General features: G+C 63.6%; 1 protein-coding gene across 2 annotated transcripts in view; it reads right to left on the bottom strand.

Annotated features, from left to right (window-relative positions):
* Window positions 1-8,561, bottom strand: part of BRD3 (bromodomain containing 3) — a 33,649-nt gene extending 25,088 nt beyond the window's left edge. The window contains exon 1 of one of the 2 annotated variants that reach the window (XM_082402383.1): window positions 8,404-8,561. The gene's annotated coding sequence lies outside the window, so the exon portion shown is untranslated. Of the gene's footprint in view, window positions 1-5,387; window positions 6,096-8,403 lie in introns of those variants that run through there. The other variant, XM_082402384.1, reaches the window with a different exon arrangement.
* Window positions 8,562-12,201: the final 3,640 nt, after the last annotated feature.

The following is a 12,201-nucleotide window of genomic DNA, read 5'->3' as shown; positions in this document are numbered from 1 at the left end:
CCTGGCCCCCACGTGGCCCGGAGGGAGGACGGCCAGGGCGAGCGAGGTGGTGGCGCCCGACCCCAGCGCCTGTGCCCTGGGCAGTTTGTGAGAAACACCTGCCAGGCGGTGAGGCCAGAGGCATTTACTTCAACACTGTCTCCCTGACCATCTTTGGGATCCAACGTCAACGCTTTGGGGGTGACGGTGGTGCTGTGGCTTTTTATAACTCTTAAAAAGCCCTTGTCTTTTAGACGTGGGTACCAAACGCCTTACGAAGGAAACGCGCCTGGAGCTTCCTTCGTGATAACGGGGAGGTGGGAAGGGGGTTGAAATGAGCAGGGGTCTGGCGGAGACAGGACAGAGCACGAGTGCTCATGGCAGAAGCTGAGCACCCTGGGGGCCTCTACTGTCTCTCGACTGGCCACACTGGAAAGCCCCTACCCCACCACAAGGAAGAGGGTGACCCCCCCTTTGTCTGCGTGCTCAGGACCCTGCGCTGCCCACCACCACAGCAACAGCGAGATTTGGGGGACATGACCCTGCTCCCCGTGCCCCCCTCGCCTGGCAGGGAAAAGGACTACAGGTGGGGGGATGGGGGGAGATGGACTCAGGCAGGATAACCCGGGACCGGGTGGGGCAGTGCAGGTGACAGAGCCCAGCGCCCTAAACCCAGATGTATAAAACCCGCAAGCTACCAAGTCTCCCCTTCACCACCCGCCAGCCCCCAGCAGCATGGGGGTGTCTCATCTCCTGGGGGCAAAGATGTGCAGCCCGACCTCACTGGCGTCACAGCCCACCGGGCCCGCTCCACACCGGCCGGGCTGGAAACCAGCCTTCTAGGAGGTGGGGTTCGGAAAGGAGCCTTGAGGATCCGCTGGCCCGGCTGGCGGTGTGCACCGTGCGGGGACACCCGGGCCGAGGGCAGGGATGGGGCCCCACTCCTCAGAGGGGAAACCGAGGCTCGGAGAATCCCCCCTCCACCCCCACCTCCGGGGGCTGCCCGATGGGGCGGGAGGCGGCACCACAAACAGGGCGAAGGTCAGAGTGAAGACAACCTTCCCTCGAAGCGAGAGGATTTGAAACCGCCCAGAGAGGAAATGCTCAGACAAACCACAAAAGCCCTTGAACAGCAAGAGAAAACCCAGAGATGGAGGTTCTGGCGGGATCCTGAAGAAGCGTCCAGAAAGCCAAACGGCCGGCCAGCGGCAGGCGGGGGACACTGGCCGGTCACCCCACCCTCCAGAGTCACACACGCGCCACTCCATGAGGGACTGAGCTGGACACACCTGGCTGCAGACTGGGGGAGGGGGACCCGAGTGTCCCCGGCTCTGGGGCAGGCGGACCCGGAGGTCAAGGCCATCTCCCCGCCCCTGGATTCATCCTCTGGGACCCACCTCATTCCTCCCTGGGGAACTGGAATCCGAAATAAAATGCAGAGAACCAGCCCCTGTAGGCTTGCTCAGCCCAGAGAGACACATCAGAAGAGCCTGGACACCAAGGCTATTTGGGGTCCTGGACAAACAAGGAGAGGCTGGCGACCTCTGTCCAGGTGCCACTGTGGGAAACACCCTGAAAATGCAGCAGCAGCAGCTCCGGCCCTCCCGCCACAGGCAGGACCACAGCAGGCAGAGGAGGCCACTCCTGGGCAGCCTGGACCCCGACGGGTGTCGGGGGGATGCTGGAAGGAGGGGGCCGGACAGAAGGGCAGAAAGAGCCTCACTCACCAGCATCAGGGGAAGGACCTCCAGCCACGGGGGCGGGGATGAGGCCGGGGGTCAGAGGAGGAGGCGCGCGGAGGGGGCCCTCAGGAGGCTCCTAGGTCGGAGGGCGTTGGGCCTGAAGGGGGAAGTCCTGAGCCACGTTCAGGAAGGAGGGGGGCTTGTGGGGGGTGCTGACATTCAGAGGTAGGAAGAAAGCCAGGGAGAGACTCCTCCATCCTGGGGGGGGCGGGGGAAGGGCAGGGCCTGCGCTCCCTCCGCCTTCCCTCTTGCCCTGCTCAGACCCACCGGCCCTGCCGGCAACGAGAACGGCCTTCCTGAGTCGGGTGACTCAGGGGTCAGGTGAGGCAGGTACCCCTGGGGGGCCCCACGCTACACGGCCCCGACTCCCCGGGCCCCATCCTGGCATCAGTGGGGGTCACGTGGGCTCCACTTTCCAGGTGGGGGGGCGGAGGCTCAGAGGTCAAGGGGCACGAGGCCATCCAGTCAGAAGCAGAGCCAGGCTGCGAGCAAGGCCGTCCACACAACCCCAAAGACTCCTCCACCTGACCTCCCTGGTGGCATGGTGGTTAAGAATCCGCCTGCCAATGCAGAGGACACGGGTTCGAGCCCTGGTCCGGGAAGATCCCACATGCCGTGGAGCAACTAAGCCCGTGCACCACAGCTACTGAGTTTGTGCTCTAGAGCCCATGTGGCACAACTACTGAGCCCATGTGCCACAACTACGGAGCCCGCGTGCCAGAACTACTGAGTCTGTGCTCTAGAGCCCATGTGCCACAACTACTGAGCCCGTGTGCCACAACTACGGAGCCCGCGTGCCAGAACTACTGAGCCTGCGCTCTAGAGCCCACGAATCACAACTACTGAAGCCCGCGTGCCTAGAGCCCGTGCTCCGCAACAAGAGAAGCCACCGTGATGAGAAGCCCGTGCGCAGCAACGAAGACCCAACGCAGCCAAAAATAAATAAATAAAACAAATAAATTTATTAAAAAAAGAGACTCCCTCACCGCCTCCCAGGGCTCCTGCGACAATCCCGCAGAGACAGCGGGCGGCGAGCTGCAGGAAGGGGCCAGGCCCGCCGCCCCAGCTCCTCCGCCTCCGGGCAGCCGGGCCTCAGGAAACAGGATCCGCGCAGGCAGGGTCGGCTTCAGTGACAGACGGAGCCAACTGCCTCCTCCCGTGGGGCCCCAGGGGACATTAGGTGGGCGAGCGGGGGCCCTCCGCACACTGGGCCCTGCTGGCCACCACCTCCCGCCCACCCCCCGCCCGGGCAGGGAGCAGTGCCACCACGGCTGCCCCCGAAGGGGCTCTGCCTGGAGCGCCTTGGCCCCGACCAGGGCCCCAAGCCCACCGCTGGTCTGGATCACTCCTGCTCCCCACCGGCGAGGGACCCCATCAGTCCCACGGAACGTCTGCAGCACCCCGAGGTCTATGGGGTGTCCTAAGGCACCCGGCCTGGCCCACTGAGGGGCCAGCAGCCATGGTCCCCTTCCTGATGCCACCGTGTCCTCCCAGCTCTGCACCCCCGGCACCCAAGCACCTAAGGCTCCTTCTCAATCCAGTTTTCCCTGACGCCCCACGTGTCTCCCCAGCCCGCCAGCCCCCTCGGGGAAGCCAGCCTCTGAAGGTTTCCTTTCCGGCCAGAACGTCGGCCTCACCGTGGACCCGAGATACCAGCTCTGGTGGGCGTCACCAGCCCTGCTGAGTGGGGCTCGCTGCTCACGGCGGGGGTCAGGCCAGCCACCCCCCCTCACCTCTGTCCCCTCCCACCTTTCAACCAACCTACCCAAAAGAAAAACCTACTGAAAAAACCACAAGGAGCTGCTGTACCAGCGGTGTGTGATGTGTGTGTGTGGGGCAGGGGCATGTAAAGCTCCACGGGGCTTCTGGGAGGGGGTGAGGGACCCACCACTCGAAGGGGAACGTCCTCAGGGGACACAGTGAGTGAGGACAGCGTGGCCGGCGCCACACTTTGTCTTGGAGAGGGAAAGGGGGGACCATCCTCTCTGGGTCAGTCGGTCCCACAAAGGATGCTAGGGGTCAGGCGGTCACATGCACTTACGGGGCGACCCGGCCCTGCGAGCACCAAGGCTCGGCGTGCTGTCATCACCCACGGGGGGTGTTCTGTGCCCGTCCCAACAGAACACCCCCCATTCAACGCCCGACGCCTGTGCATTAGCAAGCCCGAAAACCCCGAGCCAGGCATAGTATCCCAGACCAGACCGAGGAAATGGCTGTCCCCCCCAGGTCCCTCTCAAGCTGAGACCCCAGGGAGAAGCCCTCGGAAGGAAGCTCTGACCCCATCACCCCGCCTAACAAATGGGACGTGAGGCGGAGAGGGCCTGGGAGGCCACGGAGCCCAGAGGCACAGCGGCAGGCGAGCAGGCTGGGAGCCCCCGACCACTGCCGGGTCCTGATGTCGAGGGGCAGCCAGCCCTCCCCACCCCTCACCCTAGCTGCCCCTCGGGGTCAGCGGCAGGAGGGGTAGCCCGCCGGCGCCAGCCCAGAGCGGGGCCGAGGACGGGATGGTCCAGCCTCGGTAAACCAGGGTCCGAGTTCGGCTCTCACCTCCCCCACCCTGCCCAACACAAACACATTCCCCGGGTGCCCGCGCCTTTCCAGGACAGCCGGTGCTCCCACGGGAGGGCTGTCCGGAGCCTGGAAGCCCTGGAGAGGGACCGGCACGCATTCCGAGCACAGGGAGGCGGCCCTGCCCCAGCAACTAGCACCAGGCTTAGCTCAGGCTCCCAAGGGCCGAGCACCCTGGCCCGCTGTCGCTGGGATGTTTCCCACAGCCCAAGGGCTCGCGTGCTTACCGAGTGCATCCTGCTGCCTCTCCCAGCCTGCGAGGCGTGGGGGGGGGGGGTCGGTCATCCCAGGGGACAGTCACACGGTCACTGGTGTCTCCCCACCCCAGACCTACAACGGCCCGGCCAGGACAGCCTGGTGGCAGCTAAGACAACAGAGCACACGGTGGGTGTGTGCCCTATCTGGGGTGCACAGCCAGCAGGGCCCCAGCTCTTAACAAGCAGCCTCCAGCACCGGGCTGGCACCACCACGGCTCTGCCCGACGGCGCAAGCGGGCTTGGAGCTGGGCAGCGCCCCGTTCCTGCCTTTCCTTTTCCTTTGCACCCAAGTTTCATCCCTGAGACACCGTCAGGCCAGGCTGCCCCCAAGCTCTTCCTCCTCCTGATAACGCGTCACGAGGGTCCAGCCACACGACACGCATTCGGCCTCACAGGAGGCGAGGACATTCCCGTCCCCACGTACCAGGACCTCGACGGGGACCCTGGAGCCCCAGCTCCTCACGACGGTTTGGCACCTGTGACACAGGTACCCCCAGCCCTCCCGATCACACTCCTAAACATCGCTGTGGAAACGCTGCCCCATGGGTCACCAAGCCCAGCTTCCAGCACTGGCAGAAAAACCCCACTGGGGCACCTGAAGTCCCCCCCCCCCCGCACCCCAAGTGGCAGTTCCCAAGCAGCGGCGAAAGGACGCTCCCAGGCACCTCATTACCTTCTGGTGAACTCTCCCAGTACTGCAGCAGTGAGGGAGGGGGGGCTTCCCCCCCACATGCACCTGCCGGCTCTAACTCGAGGTTATAAAGGCCCTAAAAAGGAGTTAGGTTGAGAACTGATTCTCCTGTGGGATAGTTAAAACCTGGCAAAAAAAATAAACACTCACCCACAGCACCGACACAGCAGAGCCTCCGGCCTCTGGACAGACATCCCCACACAGGTAACCGTCATCTCCGCTCCAGATCCAGAAAGTGACGCTTTGCCTTTAAGAGGCCCGTGCTTCTCTGAGGCAGGACCACAGGCACCCGGAGCAGGGGTGCAGGTGCCAAAGGGATTCACAATGTGCGGGGCGGGGGCGGGGTGGGCTGGCTGAGGAGGTGCAACGAGCCACTCACCACCTGGGCACCTACCAGCACCCCCGAGCCAAGCACACCGGGCCGCTGCGCGCTGCTCTGACACCTGCTGAAACCGGGGGGCAGAGCCTCGGGTGGGACGGAGGGTGGGCCCCCAAGCAGGGGCTCCCCTGACAAGTTCCCAGCAGGCAGGTATACAGCAAGGAGAATGCTGCTTTCTGCCACAATTCACTAAAGTCTCCTTCGGAAGCAAGGAATGCTGACTAGATACTGACCTGCTAATGCAGGGTCTGTGGGCCCTGCCTGGGGGTCCCGTCGCTTTACAGCTAGACCATCACGTGGGGAGACGGGAAAGGCGGACCAGGCTCCTCACCCACCCACACGACCGCCCCGAAAATCCAGCGACCTGCAGAGAGGCTTGAAGCAAGCGGCCAGGTGCAGCCGCTCGCTGGGGGGCGGCGGGCCCCCCACTCCCGACCCGGCCCAGCTCCCCCTGGACCCACTGGATGAGAGCCGCTCTCCCGAGGAGAACAGGGCCCACCAGCGGCGGACGGAGAGCCAGGCACACGCTGGAGCCGGCCCGCGGAGGTGGCCTGCTGGTCCCGAACCAACCACTGCACTCGGGGCCGCGGCCAGCACTCCCCAGGGAAAGCTCTGCCGCCGAGAACCAGGAAATGGCCGTGCACCTCGCCGCTTGCCCGGCGCAGGGCTCGGGCAGCTGGCAACTCGCCAGCCTGGAGGAAGAGGGCGCAGGAGGAGCCGCCGGCTGCGGCGGGCGGTAGGCGGTTCGCTTTTTACTCCGCCACCACCCCCCACTTTCACTTTCTGCCCGTGACCGCTCTGCTGGGCCAGGCAGGCAGGAGCAGAATATTTACAAATCCTCTCCCTTTATTCAGAGCTCACTTCCCAAGCACGCGCGGGCTGTGGTGGAGAGAAAGCAATTACTCCACTTTCTAAAAACAAAACAAAAATTGACCTGGTGCTGCCCGTCCCTCCTCCCCGGACGTCCCCGTGGCAGGGCTGGGACTGGATCGAAGCTTCTGAGAAGCTGCTTGGGGCGGGATTCCAGAGTCCTGGGGCCCCCGAGGTTACCAGAAAGGTCAAAGCGAAATGGCCCACACCGCCCGCCCCAGATGCCGTGTGCCCTATCTCTCCCGATCTGTAACCACCAGCACACATCAAGGCCTCAAGACAGAAAAGGGCAAACACAGAGCTTTATTTGCAAATGAGAGGCCGCACTCAGGGCTGCCAGAGGACGGAGGGAGGGAGGCGGGGAGGGAGGGAGGGAGGGAAGGAGGTCCCTAACTCCTGAGTACTCAGCCTTGCACGAGTTCAGGCCTTTTCTTGATACCCTTGAAAGCCAACTACTCCCCCAGGAAACATGCCGCCCAGGCAACTTTGCGTAGATTTCAGGATCTCCCCAGGGCCACTCCATGGACCCAGGAAAAGAACCCCCATTTTAAAGAAAGAGTCAGGAAGAAAGCCTACAAAAGCAGGATCAAAAAAGAAAAACAAACAAAAAAAAACTTTCTTCTTCTTCACTTGGCGCGGGGGGGCACGAGGAGGAGGGGCCAGAGCGACTCCTTCATTTGCTTGCCTTCCGCCCTCCAGCCAGTTTGCCCACTGATACCCAATAACACCTCCCCCTTAACTCTGCAGCCACAACCAAGGGAACACACGGGGGCAGCCCCAGTTATGCACTTCTGGGTAGAAAGCTTTCAGCCAAAATGAAGGATCGCAGGATGATCAGGGTCTGGGCCCAATGGCGGGAACCCTCAGGATGGACCACGGTACCGCCCCACGTGGGTCTCCAGGCGGACCGGTTCCGTGCCCCCACTTTCATCTTTCCAAAACTGCCCCCTAGCCCCGAGGAAAGGAGGCGGCCCAAGACCTCCACCCCGGCCTGCCCCCGGATGAGCAAGCGGTGGAGGAAGAGAACCCTCCGAGCCCCAGCTTTATTCACGGGGAGCCCACGAGGGCCGGGGGGCCGTGTGAGGTTTGGGGTGAGCATTTCTCCCCGACGGGCTTGTGCCATGCTGTCAGGCCGCGGCCCACCCTGAGTGGGAAGGAGGGCACGCACCCCCGCTCCTCCAGCAACTCGACCTCGCCCGGATTAAGCGCTTTTCGGGCTGATTTCAAAACGGGAACTGGGTCTCCTCTTGGCCGGGCTGCAACGACCCAGCAACTCCAAAGGGCTCAAAGTCAGCTCGGGCCCCTAACTCTGGAGAAAGCGGCCTCCGCGCCACGCCGCCCGCTCCCGGGCCCGGCCTCGCCCCCCGCCCCGGCCGCGGCGACGGCCCCCGCGCGAGCCCCGCGGCCAGGAGCCAGGGCGGGCGGGACGGGCGCGGGGAAAGGGGAGCGGGGAAAGTGGCGCCGAAGCGCACCTTTCCCTCCACGTCCACCCCGATCCCCCCCCTTCGAAAGATGGCGGGCGGAGGAAAGGGGGAAAAAAATCCTTTCCGTGAGGGAGGGCGCGCGGGAGGTCGCTGGCGCGGGGCGCGCGGGCCGTGCCAACTCCGGGCTGCGCGCCCCGGCCGCGGCGACGCCCCCGAGCCCGGGACGCGGGCGGCCAGGAGGGCGCGGGCGGAGGGGAGGGGGCCCGCGCCACCGCCGCCGCCGCCGTCGCGACCCCGGGCCGCCGCCGCGCTTTGTTGCATCGTGGCCGCGCACAAAGGCGGAGACGGCGACGGCGGCCCGGGCGCCCGGCTCCCCGGACGCGCCGGCGGCCTGCGCGGGGCGTACGGGGCCGCGCTCCCCGCCCCGCCCGGCCCGCCGCCACCCGCGCCGCCCGCCGCCCCGCGCGCGCAAGGAAGCAAGAGAAAGGCGTACTTGGCCTCGGCGGCTCCGGCGGCCGTCCCCTCCCGGCCCGCGCGGCCGGCTCCTCTTTGGCTCGCCGGCCCCGGCAGCATAATAGACGCGCCGGAGCCGAGCAGGGCTCATGCGCTGCGCCGCGGCGCCTGGCGGGAGTCGTAGTCCGCGGCCGGGCCCGCGCCGGGGCCGCCCAGGGGAGGCCGTGGCGCGCGGACTACATGTCCCGGCCCCGCCGGCGCCGCGCCCCGCCCCGCCCCGCGCGCCCCCGCCCGCCGCCCGCCGCCCGCCCCGCCCCGCCGACCCGGCCGCGAGCTGGCCCGGGCCGGGGGGCGCGCGGGGGCGGGGCGCGGCGCCAGCGGCGACTCGGGGACCCGGCGCGGCCCTCCCGCGCGCCCTCCCGCGCAAGGGACGTGCGCCTCTGGGCGTATTTCCTGGTGCTCGGGGAGGCGCGCAAAACGCGGGAGAGCGGCCAGTGCTCGCCCGCCGCTGCCGCCCGCACCGGAGGACCCCGGAGTCCGGGGGGCCGCCCTCGAACCTCGGGCGCGCACGGTCTGGGCGGCGCGTACCTGCCGGGCGCCCATGTTTGTAAACAAACCGCGTGCCTAATTAGCCTGGCGGGGGCGCGCGCAGGAGGGCCGGGGCGGGGCGTCGGCGCGCGCGCAGGGGCGGCCCCGCCCGGGGAGGAGTCTCGCTCGGTCGCGCCCCTATCTACCTACCTCCCCCAACCCCCAACCTCCCGTTCCCACGTCAGGCCAGGGCCTGGGCGCCCGAGTTCGCTGTCGTGGGAGAGGGCGCCAAGTCCCAGGAGCTGGCAAAGAGCAGGGGATGTTCCCGGCTCTCCCCGGAGACCTGGCCCCCCAGCCTCTTTTCCCATCTGCCCAGTGAGGGGCAGGAATGAGATCAAAGGTTCCTAGCCTGAGGTTCCAGCAGTGGGCCACAAAGGTAAAAACTGGGGACTCTGGCCCTTTTTCTGTATTTTTGAAAGGTTCAGCTCGTGGACACGTTTCAGATCTTATTTTCAGTGGCAGTTCCTCCTGTGTACACATTAAGTTTTTATCCAGCTGTAACTTGAGGTGGACGCACGTTGTGTATATTAAACCCCCATAAAAAGTCAAAAACAAAACAAGTTTTCCTTGGTACCCACTGAACCTGCCAACTACAAGGTCGAGTTTCCTCGTGTGGGCTGAACCCCTCCCAAGCCTCTGGGGTCACTGGGTTTATTTTAGGTTGAGCAAGAGCGCTACTACCGCAAACGCACACGTCTTTATAACATTAAAGTGAATGACGACTCGGCTGAGCCCATGCAGCCCCACACCCACCCAGGACAGGCCTTCTGTGCCCGGCTTACAGGTGAGGCAACTCTGGGAGGTGAAGTGGCCCTGGGTCACAGAGAGCTGAGATGCCAAAGCCTGGGGTCCTGGGAAACACAGCTTGTAGGAGAGGCCAAAACCTTCCCCCACCCTCCCCACTGTCCCTTTCCTAGGAGCTCAGGACTTCCTACACCACCGGATGCCAAACTCTGGCTGGGGAAGACCTTTGCCTTTTTAGTGTACAAAGTGGGAGAAAGTCGAAAGAGGGAAGCGTGGACGGTGAGGACCTGCAGGTTGACTCCTTTGGAACCATCATCCTGATTGCATCCCTCCCGAAGCCCGAGTTTGGTACTCCAGTGTACAAACTTCTGTTTTAGTCACCTCCAAGGCTACATCCCCTTCCTTCCACCTGGGTCTCATTCTCTTGAACATTCTGGGGTCTCTGGCCATCAGCATGGTCCACCTCACTGCTAGAAACGATCCCACCTCTCTCCTCATGAGGCCAAAACAGAGAGCCTCTCCACCTGGTCTTACATTGCAGGGCTTGGATGGAGCGCACACAGAGGCCACCCCAACCAGCCAGGCTGGCAAGGCTGCCAACCGAATGCCCAGGACCCTGATGAGCCTCCTCTGCCCTGCCACTGACCTGAGGAGTCCCTCCCAGGAGTAGAGCAGGACCCTGGGCCACCCTGGGAGCCTGGCTCTGATGGAAGGACCTAGGTCCCTGCCTCTCCCGTCCCCATGCCCACTGGTCCTGCTTGCCCACTCACCCATAGCCCAGGGAGCTCGGTGGAGGGATCTTCCCTGAGGCTGGAGAAATCTCTGGAGGCAGAATCTGTAGGAGAAATGTGACCGATACTTACATTTGAGCATCTCAGCCCCTGGGCTAACTACCCTTCAAGCCTAGTGCAGGAGCCCCTCCCTGGGGCTTCTCGGGAAGCCCCAGGCTTCCCCAGGCTGCCTTGGGAAAGGATTTGGGTGGCCCTGACTGTCCCCACCACCACCAGCCACCGTCGTCTCCCTTCCCAGGCTCTTGAAGCTTCAACGCCAGAGGTTGGGCCTCCGTGGACTGCTGTATGCCTGGGGTACAGCCACTTAATCTCCCCAACCGGGGTTTCCTCATCTGTCAAAGGAGGATTAAAAATAGGACGGGGGCTTCCCTGGTGGCGCAGTGGTTGAGAATCTGCCTGTTAATGCAGGGGACACGGGTTCGAGCCCTGGTCTGGGAAGATCCCACATGCCGCGGAGCAACTAGGCCCGTGAGCCACAACTACTGAGCCTGCGCGTCTGGAGCCTGTGCTCCGCAACAAGAGAGGCCGCGATAGTGAGAGGCCCGCGCACCGCGATGAAGAGTGGCCCCCGCTCGCCGCAACTGGAGAAAGCCCTCACACAGAAACGAAGACCCAACACAGCCAAAAATAAATAAATTAATTAATTAAAAAAAAAATTCTATGAGAACAAAGCTTTTAAAAAAAAAAAAATAGGATGTCATCCTGCAGCTGTGGGAGGGGAAAGACGGTGCAGGCTGGGCCTCTGGCCCCTCTTGGTCGTGGCTCACCTCTCTGCCTTGGTCTCTTATTACTGGGCTGTTTATTGGCTGTCTCCACCCTCCAGCGTGGCAGCTCCCTGAGAGCAGGGCTCTAGACCCCCAGGGCCTACAATAGGTCTGGCACGTCGTTGGTGCCCAATAAATATTTGCTGAGTGAATAAATTTTCTCTTCCGCACATCTGTCCCACTCTCCAGCCTCCATCTGCAAAACTCAGTGTAGCCAGACCCCTACCAGCTAAGGCAGCTGCCCCGATCTCCCCCACCGGACCCCTGCAGACCTTAAAGCCATGGCCTGAAAGCTTGCAGTTGGCCTTTAGCCCTTGCTCAGGCCAGCCCAGGGCCCGGGCCTCGGCTCCCTCCTCCCTCATGCAGTCTTCACCCACAACGCCCCCGGAGGCACAGAGAAGTTATGTTATTGCTTTATAGTTAATACATGAGTCTCTTAAAAGTTTAGTTCTCGGGCTTCCCTGGTGGCGCAGTAGTTAGGAGTCCACCTGCCAATGCAGGGGACACAGGTTTGAGCCCTGGTCCGGGAAGATCCCACGTGCCGCGGAGCAGCTAAGCCCGTGCGCCACAACTACCGAGCCTGCGCTCCAGAGCCTGCGCGCTACAACTACAGAAGCCCGCGTGCCACAACTACTGAGTCCGCGAGCCACAACTACTGAAGCCCGCACGCCTAGAGCCCGTGCTCCGCAACAAGAGAAGCCACCGCAACGAGAAGCCCGCGCACTGCAACGAAGAGTAGCCCCCACTCACCACAACTAGAGAAAGCCCGCGCAGCAACGAAGACCCAACACAGCCAAAAATAATAAATAAATAAAATAATTAAAAAAGAAAAAAAGTTTAGTGCGCATGAGTCCTTCCCCCAGAGGCTGATCAGCCCTCACGACAGCTAAAAAGGAATTTCTGTCTCCACCAAGCAAAGGCTGCAGTATGGCTGATGGGGAGCAAAGGTTT

This window comes from Balaenoptera borealis (genome assembly GCF_965194805.1).
Source record: "Balaenoptera borealis genome assembly, chromosome: 8".
In the NCBI taxonomy this organism is placed as follows: Eukaryota; Metazoa; Chordata; class Mammalia; order Artiodactyla; family Balaenopteridae; genus Balaenoptera; species Balaenoptera borealis.
This window is presented reverse-complemented; position numbering and strand designations above follow the sequence as displayed.